This window comes from Nomascus leucogenys, chromosome 4, assembly GCF_006542625.1.
Source record: "Nomascus leucogenys isolate Asia chromosome 4, Asia_NLE_v1, whole genome shotgun sequence".
Lineage (NCBI taxonomy): Eukaryota > Metazoa > Chordata > Mammalia > Primates > Hylobatidae > Nomascus > Nomascus leucogenys.
The window spans coordinates 90,341,486-90,368,602 of record NC_044384.1 but is presented as its reverse complement, the minus strand read 5'-3'; the positions used below and the strand labels follow the sequence as shown (position 1 = coordinate 90,368,602).

At 47.4% G+C, this 27,117-nt stretch overlaps 1 protein-coding gene across 4 annotated transcripts in view; it reads left to right on the top strand.

Annotated features, from left to right (window-relative positions):
• SHANK2 (SH3 and multiple ankyrin repeat domains 2) overlaps positions 1-27,117 on the top strand; it is a 683,630-nt gene that overhangs the window by 208,204 nt on the left and 448,309 nt on the right. The window lies entirely within an intron of this gene.

Genomic DNA, 27,117 nt, shown 5'->3' with positions numbered 1-27,117 from the left:
GGATCTGGGGTCTGACCTTTCAGCAGCCGTATGGGAAGCGCAGTGGGAAAATCCTTTCAAACCAGTCTTCTAGCAAATCAGTGAGAAAGTCCCAGAGGTGTTTCAGATGCCCGTGTTCTCGAATCGGCCTTTCCTATGCTGCTTTCTCAGGAAGCTCCTGGAAAGGAGCTTCACCCAGAGAGGGAGTGAGCCAGGGGACAGGAAGACCTGGACTCTAGGAAGGGCCCTGGCACGGGGCAGAGGCCAGGCTGGGCCTGGAATGAGTGTGGAGTGTCAGCCTAGGTGGGCACAGGAGGGTGGACAGCTCTGGGAGAGGGTGGCTCAGAAACCCAGGCAGCAGAGATTGCCAGACGTGTTTGCACCTTACAGGAAGAGACCTGCGCTCTGCAATTTACACCTCTGTCAGAACTTGATGATAAATTCGTTACATGTAAATAGAAAGGCAGATTTCAAAATGTGGCTGTTATTTACTCAAGGGAAATAGAATTGCATTTGACTGCCTACCTTGCTGTGGACAAGATGTAGCTAGCCATAATAGCATAAACACAGGAACCATGATTTAACCAAGCAGGCCCATGGCTGTCTTGGGCTGTGTGATAAATGAGTGAAGCTCTCATCTTCCCTGGCAGGAATTCAATAAGTAATATTTAAGCAGAAGGAAATCAAGACGGATGATCAGATGTTTGCTATTTACAAATAGGCAGCAAACACCTGTAAAAGCATTGTGGCGTGGGTTGTGGTTGGCCCTGTAGTGAGGAAGGGTTTGGGTGGGAGGGGAGCAGCTCATACCCCACGTAGAACAATAGACGTTTTAAAGCATCCATCCAGACAGGACATTGTTGCTGTAAAAGTTAGATTTCATTTGTTTAGAGAAAATCTTTGATATTACCTCTTCTCCATCTCCTGATCTGGCACTGGGTGTTGCAAACAAGACTGCATTTCAGGGTCAGTGCTTTACAGCGCTCAGGCCTTGCCGTCCTTCTGGCCCAGGCTCTTCTACCTCCTCAGCCCCTGTCCCCGCCGCCCAGGAGTATTGCCACCTGCTCACCCCATGAGTGTCTGCTGTGCCCTAAATCTGGACCCATTGCCATCCCTCCTTGCATGGGAAAAGCTGCTGGTTCCTCCTGGGTTTGGCCTGCTTGGCAGCCTGGCCAAAGCCCTAGTTCTCAAGGTGCTTCAAGCCTGGGCATCCAATTGAGTTTCCACCTAAGGACACCAGAGTGAGTTGTAGTCCTAGCCAGTTTCGTGTGCATGAGCTCCATAGGTGCCCTCCCTAGCACAGCCACACTTTCTTTGTTGAGTTTATCTAAGAAGTGCCTTAGCCACCCTCTCTGCTGCTGAGCCACCTCCAACAGGGGACATAATCTCTCCCAGACAAAGACAGACCCCTTTGAACACGTCGGTGACTGAGCACCATCTTCTCAATGATATGATGTCTCTCCAGCCAGGTGGGACTACTTATTCCACCACCACCACCTTTGCCAGGTGAGCTCCTTCCCACTCCTCAGAGCTGAAGCACTTCCTCTATAGGAAGCTTTTCTTTTGATTCCCACAGTACTCGATGGGTACCTTTTATGTATTGTATTACAATGAATGGTTCATGTATAAGTCTCCCAAGCTAAACTTTAAAGTGCTTTGAGAGGGATGTACTTTCCCATCTATCTTTATTCTCCTGGCGCCCAGCACCAGACCCAGAACCCTCAGTAACAAACGTTAAGTGAACAGGCAAAGGGCCTGTCTGGTCTTATGGCTCCATGTAATTTCTTGAGCTGGCCACTAAGTGGCAGTGTTAACCCAGTACAGCTTGGTGCAGAGTTAAGGAGGAAGGGCTTGTGAAATGCAAAAGGTGAGGGCAGGGTGCAACTGATGCTTGGTGAGATACTTAAAATCCACTGTTTCTATCCTGAAGAAGTATCTGTCTGTGAATGTAAATCCTCAAGTTCATCTGTTAGAAGTGAAGTGGAAATGACGCTCTGCTAGTCTGCTAGGGCTGTGCTATGGTTTGGATATGGCTCACTTGTTCCCACCAAATTTCATGTTGAAATTTGATTCCTCAATGTGGGGGTGTTGGGAGGTGGGACCTAGTGGAAGGTGTTTGGGTTCTGCGGCAGATCCCTCATGAATAGCTTGGTGGTGTTCTCTAGTAGTGAGTGAGATTTCACTCTCTAGATGGGATTAGTCGTCATGGGAATGGGTTTGTTCCCATAAGAATGGCTTGTTATAAAGCCAGGACACCCCTCAGGTGTGATTCCTCCTTGCATGTGTCTACTTCCCCTTTGAGCTTCTCCACCATGTTGTGTTGCAGCACAGAAACCCTCACCAGAAGCTAAGGCAATGCCCTTGAACTTCCCACACCACAGAACCATGAACTAAATAAATCTCTTCTCTTTTCTGTTTTCTTTTCTTTTCTTTTCTTTTTTTTTTTTTTTTTTGAGATGGAGTCTCACACTGTCTCCCAGGCTGAAGTGCAATGGTGCGATCTCAGTTCACCGCAACCTCCGCCTCCTGAGTTCACGCAATTCCCCTGCCTCAGCCTCCCGAGTAGCTGGGATTACAGGCGCCCAGCACCGCACCCAGCTAATTTTGTATTTTTAGTAGAGATGGGGTTTCACTATGTTGGCCAGACTGGTCTCAAACTCCTGACCTCGTGATCCACCCACCTTGGCCTCTCAAATTGCTGGGATTACAGGCATGAGCCACCACATGCAGCCCTCTTTTCTTTTGAAATTACGCAGTCTCCAGTATTATTATATTATTATTATTATATATTATATTATTGTTATAACACAAAACAGAAGAAGACAGGCTGCTATAGCAAAGTGCTGTAGGCTGGGAGGTGTTACACAACAGACATTTATCACTCACAGTTCTGGAGGCTGGAAGTCCAAGCAAGGTTGTGGCTGATTCCATTTCTCATGGGGGCTGATTTCCTTCTTCCTGTGCCCTCATGTGGTAAAGAAAGAGTGAGCCAGCTCTCTGGTACCTCTTCTTATAAGGACACGAATCCTATCCTGGGGGCCCCACCCTCATGACCTCACCTAAACCTAAACACCCCCAAAAGGTCCCAATCTAAATGCCATCCCATTGGAGGTTAGAGCTCCGACATACGAATTTTGGAGAGTTGGCAGGGGACACACAGTTTAGTCCATAGCGACCCCAACAGCAAGTTTAGGAGATATGTTTCAGGTCAGGAGTATTAAGTAGTTTTCTCAGTTTACCGTAATGCTTCTGTTATCTGTAGTTCTGCAATATTTTGCTTTCAACACATGGCCTGCTGTCATCCTTCAGATGTAGTTCTGGGAGGCATCATGTGTCTATGTCAGCCTCCATTTTTGTGCAGTGTGTAGAGTTAGCTATCTGTCTAGTTCATGAATAGATAGAACTTGGGGGAGGGGAGAGAGGACTACATGTATTGAGTATCCACTATGTACACATAGGGGCCAGATGCTTTATTGGTGTGACATGGTCCTTGAATGCTCTGCATGTTTAAATATTATGAACCAATTTTACCGACCGGCTTATGAGGCAGAATTGAAATTGGGGACCATCAGACACCAAATTTGTTTTCCATCAGCCCCTCTGCCTCCTAGAAGGGATTTGAACCCATAACTCTCTATCTTCGTCTCCCACCAGAATGAATGCTCCAGAAGGGCAGAGGTCAGTCCCGTGGTCATCATCTCCCCACCACGTAGCACACTTGGGAGCTCAGCAGATATTTTATGACTAAAGGAAGGAAGTGCCTGTGACCCCTGTGTGGTGCTAGTTCATTTAAGCCGGTGCTTTTTCAGCCATTTTTTCCTTTTTCCTTGCACCCTCCATGAAGTTTTAATGCCCCACATAGGCTGTAAATCTTTTTAGTTATCACTGCATTGCTGTGCTTTAAGCCCCCTCCAGCAATCAATGTTCACCCTGTTGTCAGGGTGTTGCTGTCACCCCTTTTGAGAATGGTTTACGGGAGTTATAATTTATCCTCTTAGAAAAATTGAGTCGGTTCTGAGGCGGGTGGATTATCAGAGGAAGAGGGGCACTGGGTAATGGGAGAGATGCCTTTGTGTCCTGGTCCTGCTGTGATAAGTGACCACTGTCTGGGTGGGTAGAAACAGCAGAAATTCTTTGGGAGGCCAAGATGGGTGGATCACGAGGTCAAGAGTTCAAGACCAGCCTGGCCAGCATGGTGAAACCCGGTCTCTACTAAAAATACAAAAATTAGCTGGGCGTGGTGGCACATGCCTGTAATCCCAGCTACTCAGGAGGCTGAGGCAGGAGAATCGCTTGAACCCAGGAGGCGGAGGTTGCAGTGAACCAAGATCGTGCCACTGCACTCCAGCCTGGTGACACCGTGAGACTCTGTCTCAAAAGAGAGAAAGAGAGAGAGAGAGAGAGAGACAGAGGGAGGGAGGAAGGGAGGAAGGAAGGAAAGAAGGAGGGAGGAAATTGATTCTCTCCCAGTTGAGGGGTTCAGAAGTCTGAAATCAAGGTGTGGGTGGGGCTGCCTTCCTTCTGGAAACCCTGGGGAGAAACCATTCTTCATCTCCTCCAGCTCTGGGTGGCGACGGGCAATCTTGGTGCTCCTTGGCTTGTGGCTGCATCACACCAATCTCTGGACCCCCACCCCAGCTCAACCCCTGTGGTCACATTACCTTCTCTTCTGCCTCAAATCACCCTCTTAGAAGGACACTTGGGATACATTTAGGGCCCACCTGAGTGATCCAAGATAGTCTCTGCATCTGAAGACGGTTAACTTCATGACATCTGTGAAGACACAGGTCACTTATTTATGGGCTCCAGGGATTGGGACTTGATCTCTTCTAGGCCGTTGTTCTGTCTACCTCTAAAGAGAGGAGCCACGCAGTGGGCAGGGCTGCGGGTAGGACAGGGCCTTTCTTGGTCCATCATGGGGAAGGGAATGAGGTGTGAGAAGTTCTGCAGGACCATGGTGGACCAGGGGGGCCCAGGTCAGCAAACCCCAAAGTTGTTGAGCTGTTGGATGGAGAATGAAGCTCAGGAGAGGCCTTGGTGAGCAGGCTGCCCCAGACATGGAGCACCTTGCTAGCCTCTTTTTTAGAATGATTATTTGTTTTATTTTATTATTATTTTTATTGAGACAGTCTCACTCTGTCGCCCAGACTGGAGTGCAATGGCACGATCTCGGCTCACTACAACCTCCACCACCCAGGTTCAAGTGATTCCCATGCCTCAGCCTCCCGAGTAGCTGGGACTACAGGCACGTACCACCACACCCAGCTAATTATTTTTTGTATTTTTAATAGAGATGGGGTTTCACCATGTTGGTCAGGCTGGTCTCAAACTCCTGACCTCAGGTGATCTGCCCACCTTGGCCTCCCAATATGTTGGAGCTAGCCTCTTTTTAAACTGAAGTGCACGAGATCTTGAGAAGCATCCAGCACAACCCAAAGCCCGGGAGGGAAAGTCAGAAAGAACAGCCAGGTCCTCATCATCTTATTTATGAGAAAGAAAGTCACCTTGGGTTCCCTTAGGGTCTGTCATCTCCCTTTGGAAGGTCTTTCCAGACCGTCTGCCTTCTTCTGTCCTTGCCGCCACCCCACAGTTCCAACGCCCCGGTGTCTCTCCTGGATAAGCCACCCGCTCCCCTCCCACTGCTGGTGGCCTAGACCCTCTCCTCACCTTTCTAGATTACACATGGGGTCATGTCACTCCCTGCAGCTGCCCCGCCAAGAAGCGCCCTCCGAGTGTGGCGGTTGTCACGTCACCTCCCTTCTCTGCCGTGTGCTCCCTGCATTCCATGCTCCAGGTGTGTGGAACTGGAGTCCACTAGCCTGACTCTGACCTCTGGCATTTTGCATATGCTGTTCCTCTGCCTGGAACTCTCCTGCTCTTCCTCAGCTCCTGGGCTTCCCTCTCTCTGTCCTCGGCTGGCTGCCCATTGCCTTCTGGGCTCTTTATCATCTGCTCGACTAGAAGCCGCATTTCCAAAGGGCAGGGACTGCCTGTGCTCAGCACATTCCTCAGGATTGACCTGTACAGGTGGTTGTCAGTAAATACTTTTTCTTTGGCTAAATCTTAGTGAGCAAAATTACACGTATATGTATTTTTATAAGTCCCCCGATAGCCTCTGTGCCTCCCGTCTTTTGTTTCAGTAATCCCTTGAGTAGACCTGCATATAAGTTTTCAGGAACATGCCTTTCCTTGTTGGCAAGGGAATCCTGTATTCAACAATATTCCAGAGTATTAACTAAGTGGATCACATTCACGAAGAGGGTCTACCTTCGTTTGCTACTTCTGTGTTATTTTATCCTCAGCACAGCTCCTCTAGGCTCATAGGGGTTAAAGTTGTGCCCAGGACACCCCCCTCCACCACACCCACACATACAGTGATGCTGGGCCCGCCTGAAAACCCTCTCTGGGTTCTGTCCCGATCTTCACCCCACTCTGTCCCCAGCCAGTTGGCTGATTTTGAGCCAATCGGATTTGTCCTTAGGGAAACTGGGATTGGGGCAGAGACTCATTCCTGCTGGGATTATAAAGAGCCCTCTGCACCTAGGGAGGCAGAAGCCAGGGAAGGACATGCCAGAAAAAAATAGAGTGAGAAGGTGATATAGACCTGGAGAGAATAAGATAGATCACGCTCACACGTGCACACACACACACGTGCATGCACACAGGCATCCACACACACGTACAAATGAAGAGAGTGGCCCCAAAGGCCCTCTGGCTTCTGAGAGGTCACACATCCTGCAGTAGGCTTTTGTGAGATTCTGCCTCTGGGATTGAGCCCGTCTAAGTGGGTTTGTGTTTCTCAACAATAAGCGGTTCCCGAGTAAACAGGGACAACACCAGGACTTGACCTAAAACTTTCTTCTCCAAGCTCTGCCTTTTAAAAAATGTTCTATTGCCCTGCAAAAAAAAAAAAAAAAAAAAAAGATGCGCACACACACACACACTATAAAGTGTTCAAAGGATGGGAGTAGCCAGTGGGACCGTGATCTTTGACAGCAGAATGCACACTGTCCAATGGTGACCACTCCCATCTTTTGCACACTTGCCAAGCCAGGCCCTCTGAGTACTCCAGATGCACTGACCACCAATTGATGAAGGTAAATGTCATCAGGAAGTTGTAGGATCTCGGAGACCCCAGAGGGCTGATGATGTCACTCATCCACCATCCAAAGGTCACCTTGGAGGGGCCTCACCGGGCTCCCAGGGGCTCCCAGGGAAGCGAGGTCCTGGGGAGCCTCCATCAGGCAGGCAGCAGTGATCAGTGAAGGCGTTTGGGGCTTTTTGTTTTGGACATGTCTCTGTTGCTACATGACTTGGGGAGTTTCAAAAGATTTCTGTGCTCCTGTCACTTGTTCTCCCCAAGGGATGTTTTCTTCCATCTCCTTTGAGCTTCGAGAGCATCTGTGCATCTAGTGTTTGGTGGCTCTTAAACTCTTCTAGACACAGGCTATATCGATCCTGAGGAACTCAGAGGCCCCTACACAGCGTCTTAGCTTGTCCAGGGCTGGTAAGTGACATGTTCTGACTCCACACAGAGGACTGGGGTTTGTCAGAGCAGAAGTACGTGACTGACTCTACAAATCTCGGTCTTCCAACTTAAAAGCGACAGCTAGCAGTGACATTTCAAAAAAGGTCAGCCAGTCAAGACATCTCAGGGAGGGAAAGGAAGGTGGAAGAGTCAGTTCCAAGGAGAAATGAAGGTTCCTTGGAACTGGAAACCCAGTGCTGGCTGAATCACCTTGAGGACTTACAATGGGTACCAGTATGCGTTACCCGTCATTGGAGGTGTTTTCCTGCCCACAGTCTCTGGCTGTTCTTTAGGGAGGGCTGTTGGGAACCCTGAGGGTACACACGGGCTGGAGTCTGGGAGGCGAGGAGGCCTGAACCCACCCGGCCTGCACCAGCTCTCTATGAACCTGTTCCTTAGTGGAGAACTGTTTCAGCTCTGGCTTTTGGTTGCTAACATGATCTTCAGAGACCAAGATGATTGTCAACAAGATAGAGAAATAAATAGCAAAGACAAACACACAAACACATGGTCTTGCTTCTTTTGCCTGTTGCCTTATTTTAGTTTTACTTTTGTGTATAATTGTCTCTTTTTTATTTTTTTAAGACAGAGTTTCACTCTGTCACCCAGGCTGGAGTGCAGTGGGGTGATCTCGGCTCACTGCAACCTCCACCTCCTGGGTTCAAGTGATTCTCCTGCCTCAGCCTCCCTAGTAGCTGGGACTACAGGCACATGCCACCATGTCCAGCTAATTTTTATATTTTTAGTAGAGATGGGTTTTCACCATGTTGGCCAGGCTGGTCTCAAACTGCTGGCCTCAGGTGAACTGCCTGCCTAGGCCTCCCAAAGTGCTGGGATTACAGGCGTGAGCCACCGCGCCTGGCCTCGCCTGTTGCTTTAAAGGTATCTGAAAACTCTTGCATTGGTTTTAGTGCTATGATTCCTCTTCATGGATTTTTCCTTTTTCTGGACATTTTGAGAATAACCTCCACAGAGTTGGCATTTAAGGAATGGTGTTTACTTGAGAGAGAGAAATCTCAGCCAGCTGAGACATTAATGTGGCCAAATTGATTTGAATCCATGTGAGACCTCAGCCGCGGGCCTCCAGGAATGGTGCTCACTTCAGCCAGTGCAGCGGGGACAGGCAGGGCAAAGAGATGGTCCTTGGCAGGTGTGAACCCAAGGCTGTTCATGATGGGCACCTCCAAATCCCTGCTTAACCTGGAAAGGTTCACCATTGCGGGGGCGGTGTAAGAGGCCCACTCACATGAGGAGGAACTCAGGGCAAAGAGTCGCTGTGCTTTTCAGAACATGGAGTTTTAAAACATTCCCAAGCTGCTTGCTGTCTCTTGGAGGAGGCCTTTCGGATCTTGGAACGTGTCTATTTAGGACAGAGTCTGTTTTTTTCATGTCTTCATTCAAGTCAGCTGTCCCACTCGGGGCCTGGCACGTGGTAGATGTGTTTGCTGATTAAATAAATAACAGGTTAGCATCCCAGGTTCAGAAAAGATCTCATGTCCAGGCCAGAATAGAATCCACTGTGGTTTTAAGTTTTAGGCTGTTGGAAAGATCAGCATGACCTGTGGGGAGTGACCGGCTGAGATGGATTCCAGGTGGTTCAGAGGTGTCTTTGAATCCGTCTGCTTGGCCGTCACTCTCCCTTTCACTCCTGGCTAACCATGTGATAGGGGCTAATTACAAACTGAGAACTCGGTTCTTCCATCTGCAAAATGAGACTGTAGCAGACCCCTCTTGCCCGTGTGGGCTGTGTTCCAGGACCCGGGTGGATGCCAGAAATGGAGGATAGTACAGACCCCTACATGTATGGGCTGTGTTTTCCATCTGAGAACCGAGAGAGCTCCTGAGTGACCAATGGGTGAGTGGCCTAGACAGCATGGACATGCTGGATAAAGGGATGATTCACATCCTGGGCAGGATGGAGCGACAGGAGGCAAGATTTCATCACATTGCCCAGAATGGCACACAATTGAAAACAGGTGAATTGTTTATTTCTGGAATTTTTTTTTTGTCTCATATTTTCGGATTGCATTGGACTGCAGGTAACTGGAACCGCAGGTAAGGAGGGCTCCTGTCATAGACACGGCCGTTTACTCATGGAGAGAGGAAGCAGGGTGGCTAGCTCCGGACCTGCCCCGTCCCTTCTCTCTGTGAATGCTTCCACGCGGCTGCTGTGTCGCTTTGGTTTGCATCGCGGTCCCCAGCAAAATGCAGGCAGTTGGAGGAAGGAGTCAGTTCCAGAAGTGAAGCCCCATTATGAAGACGGCAGACCCTGCTAAGCCCAACCAGCTTGTCTCCTTGGTAACTCCCCTCTGAGTGCCGGGCCCTGCATCTGTTAAATGGCAACAGTCCTGTCCATCTTGGGTGCTCCTGTGACCATCGGGATTGCTTGTTCACCAGTACTAAGGATGAATGTCTGTGACATTGGCCCAGCCCACAGATGAGGGGACACGTTTTGGCTCCCACACTGCTACCCAGTTCTCAAGAGTCAGTGGGCTCTTGGGAGAGCCCTGTTGGAGCTCTAGAAAGCCTACGTGAGCCTTCGATGCCCACCTGTGCCCAGCACACCGGTGAGTTTGGTGTGTCCTGGAGGCAGGAGGACCCACTCTGAGATTCTGATTCCTGAGAGACCAACCCTGCTTCTGGGTGCTACACCCTGAGAGGTTTCTGCCCCTGTCCTGCTGGTCCAACTGTTACCTAATGTTCCTGCTTTGTCCATCATCCAACCCCCGTTTGTTGAAAACCTGGGGACAGGACATTCCCCAGCGAGGAGGTCCTCCTCTTCGAACGGCCACACTGGTCTCTGGGAGGAAAATCACGCCGCTCGTGATTTACCCACACGTGGCATGTCAGCCTAAGGGGTTCCCGTTCGCCTCTTCTATATCATAATCAATAGTATTTGAAATATTCAGCAGCAGCATTTTCTCTTATCATTGGGACATAAAATAAGGAGCCTCCTTAATTGATGGTGGCTTTGATTTGATGGAATTTGGTCTTGCAAAGAATGTCAGGAGAGGCTATTTGGGGGTGACTTAGTCTGAGATCCAGTGGCCTTCCTGGGGAGCACCATCTCATCTGGCCTCGGAAAGCCAAGGAGCTTACCCTGTAGCAGGGTGGGGACGGCCAAGGACTGCTTCCCAGGCAGAGCCCCTGTGTTTGAGGCTGCACCCTGGGCAGGGCCGGGCTGTTTGGGAAGCAGAGGCCCTGCCTGAGAAGCAGGAGGGAGGCCGGCCGGCTGCACAGGCCTCTGTTACCTGGGGTGTGGAACCTGAGTGTGCGGCAGGAAGTGACTACCTGGTTTTAATGTGCAGTGGGCATTGTTGTTGCTGCTGCTTTTGTTGTTGTTGTTGTTGTTGTTTTTGTTGTTGTTGTTGTTGAGACACAGTCCTGCTCTGTTGCCCAGGCTGGAGTGCAGTGGTCCACTCATGGTTCACTGCACCCTCCAACTCCCAGGCTTAAATGATCCTCCCGCCTCTGCCTGTGGAGTAGCTGGGACTACAGGTGTGTGCCATCACACACCACTAATTTTTTTGATATTTTGTAGACGTGAGTTTTGCCATGTTGCCCAGGCTGGTCTCAAACTCCCCAGGCCAAGTTATGCTCCCACTTTGACCTCCCAAAGCACTGGGATAATAGGCATGAGCCACTGCGCCCAGCTGTTGTTGTTGCCTTTTTTTTTGTTGAGACACAGTCTTGCTCTCTCACCTAGGCTGGAGTGCAGTGGCGCAATCTCAGCTCACTGCAACCTCCACCTCCCGGGTTCAAGCATTTCTCCTGCCTCAGCCTCCCAAGTAGCTGGGATTATAGGTGTGCGCCACCATGCCCAGCTAACTTTTGTATTTTTAGTAGAGACAGGATTTCGCCATATTGGCCAGGCTGGTTTTGAACTTCTGACCTCAGGTGATCCGCCCACCTTGGCCTCCTAAAGTGCTGGGCTTACAGGCATTAGCCACCGCACCTGGCCTGTTGTTGCTTTTTTAAAAAATTACAATAAATACATATACCCATTATTGTCAGATCTTCCTGCTTTTAAAGAGAATTTAGAAATTCATATTTTTCTCAACCGTAGTCAAATACACATAACCTAAAATTTATCAATTTTGACCATTTCTCAGCATGCCCTTCAGTGGCATTAAGTGCATTCATGGGGTGGTGTAGCCATGACTACCAGAACTTTGTCATTTTCCCAAACTGAAACTCTGTCCCCATTAAACACCAACTCTTTGTTCCCTCTTCCCCCAGCCTCTGGTAACCATCACTCTACTTTCCATCTCTATGAATCTCACAACTTTAGGGAGCTCATTTAAGTTTAATCCTACAGTATTTATCTTTTTGTGACTAGTTTATTTCACTCAGTACAGTGTCCTGAGGGTTCCTCCATGTTGTAGCCTGCGTCAGAATCTCATTGCTTTTTCATGGCCGAATAATATTCCACTGCATGGATGCACCACACTTTGCTCATCCATTCATCTGCCGGTGGACACTGAGCTGCTCCCACCTTCTGGCTAGTGTGAATCATGCTGCTGTGGACATGAGTGTGCAAATACCTGTTGGAGTCTCGGTTGAATTCTTTTGGATATAGACCCAGAAGTGGAATTACTGGGTCACATAGGAATTCTATTTCTGATTTTTCCAGGAACCGCCATACTGTTTTCCATAGGAGCTGTATCATTTTACATTCCCAGCCACAGTGTGCAAGAGTTCCAGTCTCTCCACATTCTCACCAGCACTTGTAATTTTCTCTTTTTTTTTTCCTATATAGTAGCCATGCTAATCCATGTGAAATGGTATGCTGTGCTGTTCAATAGTTTCTGTTTTCTGTGGCAACCACCAGGACGATATTGTATGGAAAGCATGAGCCTAGGCAGGGGTTGTAGTTAGGAGAGCCCCTGCCCTGCCAGGTGGCCCCCATGTGGGGTCTCTGAGGCCTGGCCACTTCAGAGCTACCCTGGCGTTTGCTTTGATTGGTGCTTGCAGAAGATTGAATGCTTGAGGGTGGATCTCTACTCACACCATGGGAAGGTGTGGCCCAGATGCCTGACTTGGAAATTGGCTTTAATCTTTGTAAACAAAGATGGTTTCCTGGGAATTGGTCTGAAGTCTTAGGGGCATGGATCTGCCTCTGGCCTGGACAGTTTCCATGCATCCACTTCCCTTAGCAGGGCTGCACGTGCGTGGACCCAGCAGAGCCCTGTTGCTTCTGCTGCTGGAGGGGTCTGAAGACCCCTTATTCCTTCTGGCTCCCGGAGTGTCTAAGATGAGGCCTTGCCTTATATAGGACAAGATTTTAAGATAAAAACGAGTGCATCTGGAAATTAATATTTCCCATGGCTGTTATCAGAGACACTGTCTTTGTTTCCTCCACGGAACTTTGTTTCAGCTGTTCAGATTTCCCCAAGGGGTGGATTTCCATGGCTAAGGCAGAAGCAACACTTTTGTCCAGAACCAGATGTCTGCAAAATGTTTTCTTTTCTTCCCAGAACATCACAGTTTCAGCTTGAAAAAGACATTTCCACTCGTTTCCAATGGAAGATACCGTGTCATAGAGATTATGGTAATTCTAAGAAGTTTAGAGTGGGCTTATGGAAATTGGTAATAAATACTGCACGTAGAGGCTCGTTCAATGTTTCTTAAAAAAATATTTGTTATGCTAATTTCGAATTGCTAGGATTTCTACAGGCTTGAAGATGGATGATGTTTTTCTTTCTTTATAAAAAGCGTTAGGATGATTTTCACTTTGGAAAAATAAGCGTCGTTGAGAGGGTGTCTCTGCTCAGAAGAGATTGGCCCTTCGGCAACAGGCAGTGGCTTTCTAGATGTGAGACCTCATTGCTGTGATAGACGCTTGGCGCCAGCACCTTGCTGTTGCCCTGTGTGCCACTAAATGGTCTCTAATTATAGCTGTGTCCTTGGCATCCAGACACCTTCTCTTGCCCCTTTCAGAGTGGCAGGTGAGGGCTTAGAGATGACCTACAAAGGGCTGGCCCTGGTGACCGGTGGTGGACAGGGCCGCCACCAGGAAGGAGAACACAAGGACAGGTGATTCTGTAGCCTCTTCGGTTTCCCTTTCCTGACTTGCCATGGCCACGCCAGCACCTCTGACTTGTGGTCAAGGGTGTCCCAGCGCTGCCACCCTCTGAGGGCTGTGCGGAAGGGTAGACAGACATCCTTGGCACTGGTTTCACAGTGCTCTGTGCTATTCTTTTAAAAGACTGCTTTATTGAGATGTAATTCACAGATCATACAATTCACCCATCTAACGTGTATAGTCCAGGGGTTTCTGGTATATTCACAGTTTGTGCAGCTATCACCATAGTCAGTTTTAGAACATTTTCATCACCTCAAAAAGAAACCCTATCACTAGCCTCCCCTTAACCTCCCTCCCTGCAGCCCCTGGCACCACGAGTCTACTTTCTGTCACTATGGATTTGCCTATTCTGGACATGTCATGTGAATGGAATCATGTAACATGTGGCTGTGTGTGTCTGGCTGCTTTCACTGAGCGGGGTGTGGTCAAGTCTCATCCATGTGTTAGCGTGTGTTGGGGCTTCATTCCCTTTCATGGCTGAATTTTGTGCATCCACTTATCCATTGATGGCTTCCGTGCCCGTACCCAGAAAATGCATTTGTGGGTGGGCATGGTAACTCATGCCTGTAGTCCCAGCACTTTTGGAGGCTGAGGCAGGAGGATTGCATGAGTGTAGGAGCCCCAGACCATCCCAGGCAACATAGTGAGACCCCATCTCTAAAAAAAAAAAAAAAAAAACCACTGGGTGTGGTGGGGCATGTCTGTAGTCTCAGCTGCATGGGAGGGTGAGGCAGGAGGATTGCTTGCACCTGGGAGATCAAGGCAGCAGTGAGCCATGATTGTGCCGCTACACTCCAGCCTCCAGCCTGGGAAACTAAGTGAGACATTGTCTCAAAAAAAAAAAAAAAAAAATACAAAGAAATAAAAACAAGAGAAAAGGCATTTATGTTTGCAAGATCAACCTCTGAGACCAATGGCCTCTACCCAGATGTGGCAGTGACTTGAGAGTGGCTTAGGTTCAGCATCTCACATTGGTCAGGAGAGATAACAGAGAAGGTGCTAGAATAGCATTAAAACAATAAATACAATACTGATAACTAACACTTTCTATTTGCATCAGTCAGCTTGGACCCAGTTATGCCTCATAACAAACATCCCCACATTCCCAGTGGCTTCAAGCCATCTGGTAACTGCATCTAAATGTTGACTGCCGATTTGCCCCAGTTTCTTCTGTGTCCCAGGATCGACAAAAGGAGACATTGTGGTTCTCTGGGCAGAGGGAGCAGAGCATCGGCAGAGCATGACATCCATGGGGTGGGAAGGACATGCTTCCTTCCACAGGGAGGCAGAAGGCAGGACTTTCTGATCCTCATCCAGGGAGAGATTGAATGATTGGAACCAATAAAATATTCTGCATTGAAGTTTGCCCAGTAGGTCCTGCACTTGGCCCATAGCCTTATCTTTGTAAATAAAAATTTTCTGGAGCATAGTCATGTCCGTTCATTGAAATGTTACCTGTGTTTGCTGCTGTGCTAGAAGGGCAGAGTTGAGGAGCTGTGATAGAGACCATGTGGTCCTCAAAGCTGAAGGTGTTTACTCTCTGGCTTTCTGCATGGCTTGCTTACACCAGCTGAGTGTCCTCATCAGCATCCTACTCACCATTGTCATTTCAATGACTGTCTGTGGCACTTACAGCTCGCGTTTCTGTAGTCACCCAGGATCTGACAGCTTTCAATATTGCAATTGCTAAAATAATGTCCCCCCAAACATGTCTGCATCCTAATCCCCCAAACCTGTGCACATGTTACTTTATGTGGCAAAAGGGATTTTGCAGATGTGATGAAGTTTGAGATGTTGAGTTGGGGAGATAGTTTTGGACTATCTGAGTCGGCCCCATGTTATCACAAGGGTCCTTATAAGAGGAAGGTAGGAGGGTCAGAGTCAGCAGTCATGTGACGACAGGCACGGAGGTTGGAGAGAGATTTGAAGATGCTGCCATGCTGGTCTTCAAGATGGAGGAGGAGCCATGAGCCCAAGAATGCAGATGGCCTCTAGAACCTGGCAGAGGGAAGGAAATGGATTCTTCCTTAGTGCCTCCAGGAGGAATGCTGCCCTGCTGACAGCACACCTTTATTTCGGTATTCTGACCTCCAGAACAGTAAGAGCATACATTCCCATGCATCATTTGTTACAGCAGCAACAGGGAACTGACACTCACGTCCAAGTCACTGAATCTTCCCAGCAGCCCTTTGAGGCACGTCCCATTTTACAGATGAGGAAATTGCCCAGACAGAGGTTAAGTAAGTGCCTCCGGGCAGAGCCACATGCAAACCCCGGCATCCTGTCTCTCCATTCTACCCCTCAGATATTTCTGCAAAAGCAGAGGCTTCCTTATGATACACACACCGCTAACAGATGGCGACCTCAGGTACAAGTTCTGGAAGTCATTAGAGAGTAAGGAAGTGATGAGCCCTTGGGCGCATTGTTCTCCCTGTCCTGTGGGTGGTGTTGCTTCTTTTGCTGAAGCAGAAGTGCCCTCCCAGCTTCTCTCTCCACAAGACACCTGTGCACCTCCACAGGTCTGCACTCCCCCAGGGTCTGCATTACCATTTGTCTGCTTCCTGACTCTGCCAGCCCCACCTTCCCAGGAGCGATGGGAAGTCACTTTCAGGTCACCCCATACCATTCTTCAGTGTGTGCATCTTCCTGCCTCTCTCCTCTGGTGTAGGCTTTTGGTGTGGGGGTTTGAAGGCAGCCCTACCACCTGTCCAGGTTCACGGTCGTAGATGGACTCCTAACTTCCAGCCCTAGGCACCTTTATCAATGCTCATGTCTTGGCCGGCTTGCAAGTTTTTCTCCCTTGGTCCTAATTCTACCCTATGGATCCCATTGGAGGGGGCTGGTTCTTCCTCCAGGGGAGCACCTCCTATGCCCCCACCCAGTCTTCCTCTTCCCCCAAAGGATCAGCTTTGAAACAAATGCCTTTTTCTGTTACCACATGCTTTTCCTTCATTCTGAGGCCCTGTGATCCCATCTCGTGTTCCACATAAAAGCAAGCAGTAGACCCTTTGCTGCATCTTCTGGGGGTGAGGTTGTTCTGGCAACCATCCTCTGTTTCTCATGTCAAAAAATGCATCTTAGGACTGTCCTGGGCAGCCCTTGATCCATGCCGGGTGTGCCACGAGAACCTGTTCTGCCCTGAATTAGGCTTTGTAGCAAGTTGACCAGCTGTCTCAGATCTCTGCCTTCCAGTTTTCCCCTTTCAAGCACACAAGCCTTTCCTTCCCTTCTAGACACCTTTGGAATGCATGGTGGAGGGGGCAGCTCCATGGCTGGGGTCTCCATCGATGGGAACAGGTATCGGCAATAATGCCCTTGTCCCTCTGGGTTTCGGGGCATGCAGTTTGTGGTGTCGACAGGCCTTGTATTAGCTGGGGTTCTCTAGAAAAATGGAACCAATAAGATACATGTATATATGTGCACATATATAAATATATACATATATATAGAAAGAGAATGAGGAGAGATTTATTATAAGGAATTGGCGCATGTGATTACGGAGGCTGAGAAGTCCCACAATCTGCCATCTGCAAACCAAAGACCTGGGAAAGCTGGTGGTGTAAATGCCAGGACAAGGGCAGAAAACGATTTGTGTTCAGCTCCAGCAGTCAGCTGGGGAGAGCTAATGCCCCCTTCCTCTGCCTTTTGTTCTATTCAGACCCTCAACGGATTGGATGAGGCCCACCCACTTTGGGGAGGGCATCTGCTTTTCTGGGTCTACCGATTCAAATGCTGATCCAGGAACATTCTCCCAGATATATCCAGGGACAGCCTCCCAAATAGACCCAGAAATAACAGTTTACTCTGAGGACCCTGGAACTCAGTCAAGGTGACACACAAAATGAACTGTCACCGGCCTTGAAGGTCACCAGGACCCTGCCTGTGTCTTAATGAATTTCCATCTCCTTAAGATCTTGCCTGCCTTTGCCTGAACCCGTGCAGAGATGGGGAACTCACTACTTGTAGAGATGGCTGCTCTCTGGGGTTCTTTTCCTTGTATTGACTCGCCTGCTCTCTCCCCATGTCTGACCCCATCAGTCCCAACCTGGCCCAGATTCGTTGGTCACATAGAACACGCTGAGTCTCCTGTGCTTCCAATGGCTCTCAAGTCCGTCACACCAGGCAGTGAAATGACCCTGGGAGCATAGCAAGAGAGATGGGATAAATGGAATATTTTATTGTGAAATCTTTTCTGGAGATCGAGCTCAGAATCTTCATGAATATTTAAATGGAATTCAGAGTCAGCGTTCAGGGACTCTTATTTATTTTAACACTATGGGAAGTATTATTGTTTATAAAATAGCTACAAAGAATCTTTTGTCTCCATGTGTTGCATTGGAGTCTATTTCTTATTACTATAGGCCCTTATTTTTTTTAAAACAAAGAAATTAACATATTGAGATGCCTTGGCAAGCATATGATGTGTGCCTGCCTGGTATTCTTTTTTTCCCTGCCATGTCATGCGGCAGAGATTCTGATCACTGGCTTTTGCCTGTTTTAAGCAGGTGGAAAGGGACCCAGCAGGAGGCAGAAGAGAGACGAGTGGTTATTGGTGGAAAGTAAGGATCAGATGCCTCCTCCAGCTCGAGTGGGTCAGACCGTGGACGCCGCGCACTTCTGCACAGTTCATCCTCCTTATCCACAGATTCCATATTTGTGATTTTGCCTACTCACTAAAATTTATTTGTAACACTGAAATATAAAAGCTCATGCGCCTTCACAGTTATTCGCAGCCGCACAGAGCGGTGGAGAGTCTGAGTCATCCAGCCCGCAGGTGCCCAGCTGAGGCTGAATGGGGCCACGCTCTGCCTTCTGGTCTCAGCTCTTGTACCCTAACAAGTGTCCTTTTTGCCATCTCTTTAGTGCCATGGCTTTTGAAATTGTGTGCTGTTTGTTGGTGGTTTCGCTGTGTGGAATGGCCCCTCTTGTAGTGCTGCAGTGCTGTCTGGGGTTCCCAAGTGCGAGAAGGCTGTAGTGTGCTCATGAAGAAAACATGCTTTAGAGAAACTTCATTCATGTCTGAGTCATAGTGCCATTGGCCGTGAATGCACCGTTTTTGTTTTGGTTGTTTAGTTTTGGAATCAGGTCTTGCTCTGTCACCCAGGCTGGAGTGTGGTGGCGCCATCTTGGCTTACTGTAACCCCTGCCTCCTGAGCTCAAGTGATCCTCCCGCCTCAGCCTCCCAAGTAGCTGGGACTACAGGCACATATCACCATGCCCAGCTAATTTTTTTTTGGTATTTTGTAGAGATGGAGTCTCACTCTGTTGCCCAGGCTGCTCTCAAACTCCTGAGCTCAAGGGATCTGCCAGCCTTGGCCTCCCAAAGTGCTGTTACTACAGACACATACCACCACACCCAGCTAATTTTTGTGCTTTTGGTAGAGAGGGAGTTTCACCATGTTGCCCAGGCTGGTCTCGAACTCCTGGGTTCAAGCAATCCACCCGCCTCAACCTTTCAAATTGGTGGATTACAGGTGGGAGCCACCACACCCAGCCAATACAATGTTAATGAGTCAACAATATGTATAAATAAGGTGTCCTTAATCAAGAGTATACATAAAACTAGGTTATGTATTGATGGGTTGATGGTGTGACCAGAGGCTCTCAGGAACCTAACACTGTGTTTCTCCTAGGAGCAACAGCTCAATATTGCTAATTTTGTATTTGTGGCAGGTTTATAGGATGTTAGCACCGCAGACCATGAGAATAATCTCTTTACACATCCTGGACAATAAGAAGTTAGTGCTGTCTGCACACGGCAAGGCAAGCAGGGGATGTCAAACACCTCTCAAGTTCATGTTCATGTAACATCCAGTAGGCACGCTGTGCAAATCCGGCTTTTCTTCTCACTAGGGTGCTCCTGCCAGTCATTTGTAGTGGATTTGCTTTTATATTTCAACCTAACACAAGCATGAAGCTCTACAGTAGGAATGATTTGATTCATATGTTTTTTCTACCAGTTTTTAAGTATCTGCCTTTTGCACAAGTGCATGTCTGCTTGGTGTTGATTATAGACGCGTGGGGTGGGGCAGCAGGCACTGGAAGAGATGTGTTCTGTGAACGTGCTATTTCCTTATTACACAGCTTGGTTTCCAGGTGGTACCTACTCCTATTGGGCACCTAATCTGCATGAATTAACAGGGCTTTCTTCACTTTGGTGGGTCATCTTTAATAAAAATGTTTTTGGGCACCTAATTTGCAAGAATTAACAGGGCTTTCTTCACTTTGGTGGGTTGTCTTTAATAAAAATGCTTGTTTTTTTCTTTTTTCAGTGTTACAAATAAATTTTCTTAGCACAGAGTCAACATAGCAGGGTATCGTTGAAATATTTATTCCATAACGTTGCTGATGAAATAGGGCATATATTTAACCATTGCTTTCTTAAACATACAGGAACTGCTTAAGCTTTCAGAAACAGCTTAAGGCTGCTGATTCATGCAGATATAAATAGTGGCCCACTGTGAACCCCCCACACATACTCCCCTCTGCAGTGTCGACCGCCACAGAGAGTTGTATCTGGCTTTGTCTATTTCCTGACCGCTTGGTGGAGGGAAGCTTAGAGTGTGCATCTCTGCTGGGCGAGTGGGTGCTCAATCTGCCCCTCTGTGAGCCTGGATGGTGATGGGAAGGGAGGGTCCTGGTGAACGCTTCCGATACAACGTTAGCAGCTCCAGCCTTGCCTTGTTCTGGGAGGGGCAGACCCTGTGCTGTCTGCATAGCTTTTCCTTTATCTGTTCTCTGAAATAAGCCCCATTTCTCTTATGAGGTTGTGTGGTGCCTAATGAAATAACAAAAGCATAAAACCCTTATCAAGTATCAGGCAAGGGGCTGGGTACGGTGGCTCAAGCCTGTAATCCCTGCACTTTGGGGGGTCAAGGCAGGCAGATCACTTGAGGTCAGGAGTTTGAGACCAGCCTGGCCAACATGGCGAAACCCCGTCTCTACTAAAAATACAAAAATTAGCTGGGCATGGTCACGGGTGCCTGTAATCCCAGCTACTTGGGAGGCTGAGGCAGGAGAATCACTTGAACCCTGGAGGCAGAGGTTGCAGCGAGCCAAGATCATGCCACTGCACTCCAACCAGGGTGACAGAGCAAGACTTTGTCTTAAAAATAAAATTTTTAAAAAAAGTATCAGACAAGGACATGGCTTTCCTTCAGCCCCACCATTTCATCGGCTGTTGGACAGAGCCCCCGGTGTTTGACTCTCACACCTGAGCCTGGCCCCATCTCCTAGGAGCAGCGTGTCCCAGGTGAGACTGGGATGCAGCATCTTACCCAGGAGCCGCAGACTGAGCTCCTGTCCATGGAGAGACCTGCTCTGGGGCGTGTCCTCAATATGGCAGGTTAGGCTGGTCAGTATCTGTACCATCAGCAGGGACTCCTGGGGACTCTGGTAACGGTGCAGGATGGTGGGGAGTGTGGCAGGAGGGATGCTGAGTCTTGTGCATTTGAAAGAAAAGGTTTCATGATGGCACCTAGGGCCCGGCAAGGCTTTCCCTGTGATGATATTGGTTTCTGCGTAGTTGGCCAGCCTCCTGCCCCTGTCTGCTCCCTCGTGCCTCCTTCTGAGCAGACACGGGGCTCACTGCAGTGTCTCACAAGGGCACTGGGGAGCCATCACTGGGCAGTGGTTCACTGGTCTGCGTTCTCATAGGATGGATGTCAGTGGCTGGAAGAGAAGAGGAGCTGCCCAATTAGGCTAATCAGGGTTAAGACAATGATGCTTGGCCAAGGTGTGGTGTCTCATGCCTGTCATCCCAGCGCCTTGGGTCCAAGGTGGGACCATCACTTGAGCCCAGGAGTTCAAGAGCAGCCAGGGCAACATAGTGAGACCTTGACTCTACAAAAAAAGTATACAAAAACAAACTGGGCATGGTGGTGCATGGTTGTAGTCCCAGCTACTTGAGAGGCTGAGATGGGAAGATTGCTTGAGCCCGGGAGGTGGAGGTATCAGTGAACCGAGGTCACGTCACACCACTGCACTCCAGCCTGGGCAACAGATTGAGATCTGTCTCTCTCAAAAAATGTTGAAAGCAGCTGGGCGCAGTGGCTCATGCCTGTGATCCCAGCACTTTGAGAGGTGGAGATGGGCGGATCACTTGAGGTCAGGAGTTCGAGACCAGCCTGGCAACATGGTGAAACCCCCTGTCTACTAAAGATACAAAAATTATCTGTCCATGGTGGCTTATGCCCGTAATTCCAGTTACCCAGGAGGCTTAGGCAGGAGAATCGCTTGAACCCAGGAGGCGGAGGTTGTGGTGAACCAAGATTGCACCACTGCATTCCAGCCTGGGTAACAGAGCAAGACTCCATCTCAAAAACAAAACAAAAAGATGAAAGCTGAGGATCAGGGCAGTCATAATGGAGGGAAACAGTGAGGACTCATCATCTATTATCACCCTCTCCTGACCACGCAACTGCAAATTTCTTCTTACAGTTGATGGGTTTTTACCATCAATGACTCCCTGCCACAAAAATTGTCAGTTGGATTGTGCCTGTTTGGGTTTTGGGTTTGGATTTCTGTGTTGCAGATTTAAAATAATATAATAGGTACTTTAACTCATTAATCATAAGTTACAAATGTGTGGATTTTTTTTCAAATTTATCTCCTTTCAACTTTGCTTATGGGTCGTTTGTTTGTTTGTTTAAAATATAGGGGATGTTATTGTATTTTGTTTATGTCACCAAGTCAGCTTCTTCCCCTACATCTCCTAGCTTTGGTAACAAGTTTAGAAACTCACCACTCCTACATCTTCCTGTTCTTTATTACTTGCTCACTTATTTTCCATTTGCTTTTTATTCCTTCCTGAATTGTTTTATGGAATCATCTTTCTTTTGCTAAAAGAAGTCCTTTTTAGAATTCATGCTGGTGATAGAATGCCTGCTTTGATTTTTCCAAAAATGTCATTATTTAGCCTTATTAATAGGATATTTTTATGAGGTACAGGTTCTAGATCAGTAGTTATTTTCTTTTTTCTTTGTCACATCTCTTATCTAGTTTCTTTTGAAAGACTGCTGTCAGTGTGATTGTAGATAATGGCCATTTGCTATGGTTGCTTTAGAAATTTTCTTTGTCCTTGGTTTTCAGTATTTGTGTGCCTAGCTATGTTTTTTTTCCGTGTTTATCTCGTTTGCGATTTATAGAGCTTTTTGAGTATGTGGTTTTACATGTTTTGTCAGTTTAGGCTTAATGTATGTAGTACTTCTCTATTTTTCATCCTCTCTCCTTCTAGGATTCAATTCACGTATATGTGAGTGCCTTTCAGTGTGTCTTATATGTGTCCTTTCTGTGTTTTCCATTCGTCCTTCTCTCTATGCTTCAGTTTGTGCATTTTTTATTGACCAATTTTCCAATTTCCCTATCCATCTCCTACATGTAATCTGATCTTAAACCTGCCTTTGAGGTCCTTAATTGTAGATGTTGGATTTTAAGGTCTAGAGTTTACAATTGATTCTCTTCTGCATTCAGTTGTTTCTTGAAATTCTCCATCTTTTCAGCTGCTTTCTCCAGTTTTCCTTTTACCTTCTTGATTATACTAATCATTTTTAAGTTATTCGCTGCCGACTCCAGTATCTGGATCATCTCTGGGTCTGCTTCTATTGACTGTTTTTTCTCTTTGTTTTCCAACACATGGTACTGTCTCTGGGAATGATTAGTAATTGTTTATAGAATGTCAGGCATTGCATATATACAAAAAAATTATGGAGACTCTAGATAATGTTATTTTCTTTCAGAGAGGATTATCATTTCTTCTGTTAGGCAGATAGAGAGAAGCTTTGTCACCTTGAGACTGAGCTGAGTCAAGGCTGGGTTGTAGTTTTGAGAGGATTCATTCTAACTCCAGTTCTCCTTTCCTTCTAGAATGTAGCCCTCAGCACTTTCAAGTGAGAGCCTGGTGTGCTTACCAGCATTCCTCTCCCGGGTGGGCCCTGCCCTCCATTTCTTATGCCTGGCTTTTTCACCTTCTGCTCCTCCCAATTTCAGAATTCAGCAAATATTGAAGGGAAAAGCAGCCGAATGCCTCATTCATTTTTCTACTCCTTCCTCTTGCCCAGACAACTCTCCTTCAGGTCTGCAGTTTTTGCCTTAGGAGCCCTACTTCACTGCTGAAAACTCCAGGGATTTCTCTACAGCTAGCAGGAATCGGCTCTTGGCTCAAGGACCAATTCTCAGCCCTTTCCGTGAGTCTGGGATGTACAAATCATCCTAGGGGAGAAGCAGCTTTAGCACATCTGCTCACCTCTTGACAGCTGTCCCCTTTCTGAACCTTGGCACCTGTGGTCTTTGTAGCTTCAGTAGCTCCCTAATCCTTTGAAAGATATGTTTGCTGTTGTCTTTTGTTGTTTATTCTCTTTTTGGTGGGAGCATTCATCTGCCTCTAGCTACTTCATCGTATCTGTCTGTGCCCAGTGGAGGCTGATTCTGACCGTTTCCTGAGTCTTTTGGACATGATCTCATAGTCATTGATAGCTTCCTGATTTTCTGGTATGGTGAGACATTTCAGATTTCTTGTCTCAGACATGGAATCAGCCATTTTTCAGGGAAGCCTGTTTCTTTTGGTGGAAACTGGTATTTAAGGGCCACATCTAAGTTTAAGGGGGCTTACTTTTTAGGTAATATGCATCATGAGTTATATTGATATTGCCTGTTGTGATTCAGGACAAGGTTTTGACTTAACCTCCTTGATCTTAACATCTGTATCGCCTTTCAGCTATGCTAAGAACTTTAACTTTTAATGAACAACATCACTCTTCTTTTGGTTTATTCTACCATGCACAAAAAATTCTTCACATAATGCTGCCAGCACTTACCCAGCAATACGCTGCTGAAGTGGTTTCAGATTCTCCCTTGCAGTGGCGTGTTGTCACTGGAGTAGACCCCGTTAGGGACATGCAATTAAACTACTGTGCTTGAGAAACATTTGGAATAATTTCTATTTGTTTTTGCCAGCAGCTATGTATGGATTTAGGTTCATTTGTTTAATTTTATTTTTGATTTTTAATGACTTGTTTTTTAAATTTTTAATTTTGGTTTGTAATTCTATAGAATATTTGCATTTTAAAGTCAAATCTATAAACCAAGTTATATATAAAGAAGTTCCACCCTCCCCCTCTCCTTTCCACTCTTGTCTCTTCCTTCATCGTAGGTAATCATTTTTTAAAATAGACTGGGTGTGGCGGCTCACACCTGTAAACCCAGCCCTTTGAGAGGCCAAGGCGGGAGGCTGGCTTGAGCTTAGAGTTTGAGACCAGCCTGGGCAACATAGCAAGACCCCATCTCTACATACATGCATACATACATACATACATACATAATATTTCTATTGTTTATAGAAAGTGCTTTTAAAATAATTATGATAGGCCGGGCGCCATGGCTCACGCCTGTAATCCCAGCACTTTGGGAGGCTGAGGCGGGCAGATCATGAGGTCAGGAGATTGAGACCATCCTGGCTAACATGGTGAAACCCCGTCTCTACTAAAAATATAAAAAAAAATTAGCTGGGTGTGGTGGCGGGCGCCTATAGTCCCAGCTGCTCGGGAGGCTGAGACAGGAGAATGGCGTGAACCCGGGAGGTGGAGCTTGCAGTGAGCCGAGATAGCACCATTGGACTCCAGCCTGGGCGACAGAGCAAGACTCCACCTCAAAAAAAAAATAATAATAATTATGATTATATGAGTAGCTACTATTTATTAAGTGCCTGTGTATTGGGTAGTACTGATAATTATGCTGTATGCACTATCTCACTTTAATTGACAAAATACGCTATGAGGTAGGGTCTGTTATTACCTCTGTTTACAGATGAAAACACTGAGGCTCAGAGATGTTAAGTAACTTGGCCAGAATGCTACAGCTGGTAAACTTGAACATGAGACTAGAAGCCAGGTCTTATCCCAACATGGCTATGTCTCTGCAGCTTTGGAAGCTGCCAGTTACCAAGCTTGGGTTGGTTGCTTTTGATTGATTATTTAAAAGACATCCACGGAATGAGCCCGGAGGACATAACATTAAGCGCCACAAGCCAGGCACAAGCATGATGCAATCTCACTTACGTGCAGAATCTTAACAAGTTGAACTCATGGAAGCAGAGAGTAGGATAGCAGCCACCAGAAGCCAGGAGTTTGGGGAGGGGGCCAGGGCGGTGTTGGTCAAAGGATACACAATTTTGCTGAGACAGGAGAAGTAAGTTTGAGATCGGCTGGGTGCAGTGGCTCACACCTGTGATCCCAGCAGCTTGGGAGGTCGAGGTGGGTGGATCGCCTGAGGTCAGGAGTTCAAGACCAGCCTGGCCAACATGATGAAACCCCAACTCTACTAAAAATACAAAATTAGCCGGGTGTAGTGGTGCACACCTGTAGTCCCAGCTACTCGGGAGGCGGAGGCAGGAGAATTGCTTAGAACCTGGGAGGCGAGGGTTGCAGTGAGCCGAGATCGTGCCACTGCATTCCAGCCTGGGTAACAGAGTGAGACTCGGTCTTAAAAAAATAAAAGTTAAAAAAAAAAAAAGTAGTAGTAAGTTCTGAGATCTGTGGTACAGCATTGTGGTCACAGTTAACAATTCATTGTATACTTGAATAGCTGAGAGAGTCGAATTTGAGTGTTCTCACCACAAAAAGATGGTCAGCATGTGAGGCAGTGCGCATGTTCATCAGCTCGATTTAGCAATTGCACGTTGTATGCCCGTTTCTCTGTTTGTTTTTTATTTTTTTGAGATAGGGTCTTGCTCTGTTGTTGCCTGGGCTGGAGTGTAGTAGGGTGATCACGGCTCACTGCAGCCTCAATCTCCTGGGATCCAGTAATCCTCTCACCTCAGCCTCCCTAGTGGCTTGGACCACAGGTGCGTGCCACCACACCCGGTACATTTTTAATTTTTTTGTAGAAATGGGGTCTTATTATGCTGTCCAGCCTGGTCTCAAATTCCTGGGCTCAAGTGATCCATCTGCCTTGGCCTCTCAAAGTGCTGGGATTACAGACTGAGCCACTGTGCCTGGCCTGTATGCGTTTTTCAAAAACATGTTGTACACCATCAGTGGATACTATTTTTATTTGTCAACTTAAAAAGTAAATTAAGGCTAGGCATGGTGGATCACACCCTGTAATCCCAGCATTTTGGGAGGCCGAGGCAGGCAGATCACTTGAGGTCAGGAGTTCAAGACCAGTCTGGCCAACATTGTGAAACCCCATCTGTACTAAAAATATGAAAATTAGCCAGGTGTAGTGGTGGGCGCCTGTAGTCCCAGCTACTCGGGAGGCTGAGGCCGGAGAATCACTTGAACCCAGGAGGCGGAGGTTGCAGTGAGCCGAGATTGCTCCACTGCATTCCATCAGTCTGGAAGACAAAATAAGACTCTGTCTCAAAAAAATAAAAAATCAATTAAAATAAGGATATCCATGTGGATTTTGGCACATTCTTCCCCAATTCCACTTGGACTGGCAGAGCCACCTGGGCTGTACCTGGCATGGATGATGAAAATACGAGTGGGTGCTGGGTAACCTTGCGATTCTAGGACATAAATTGTATTAC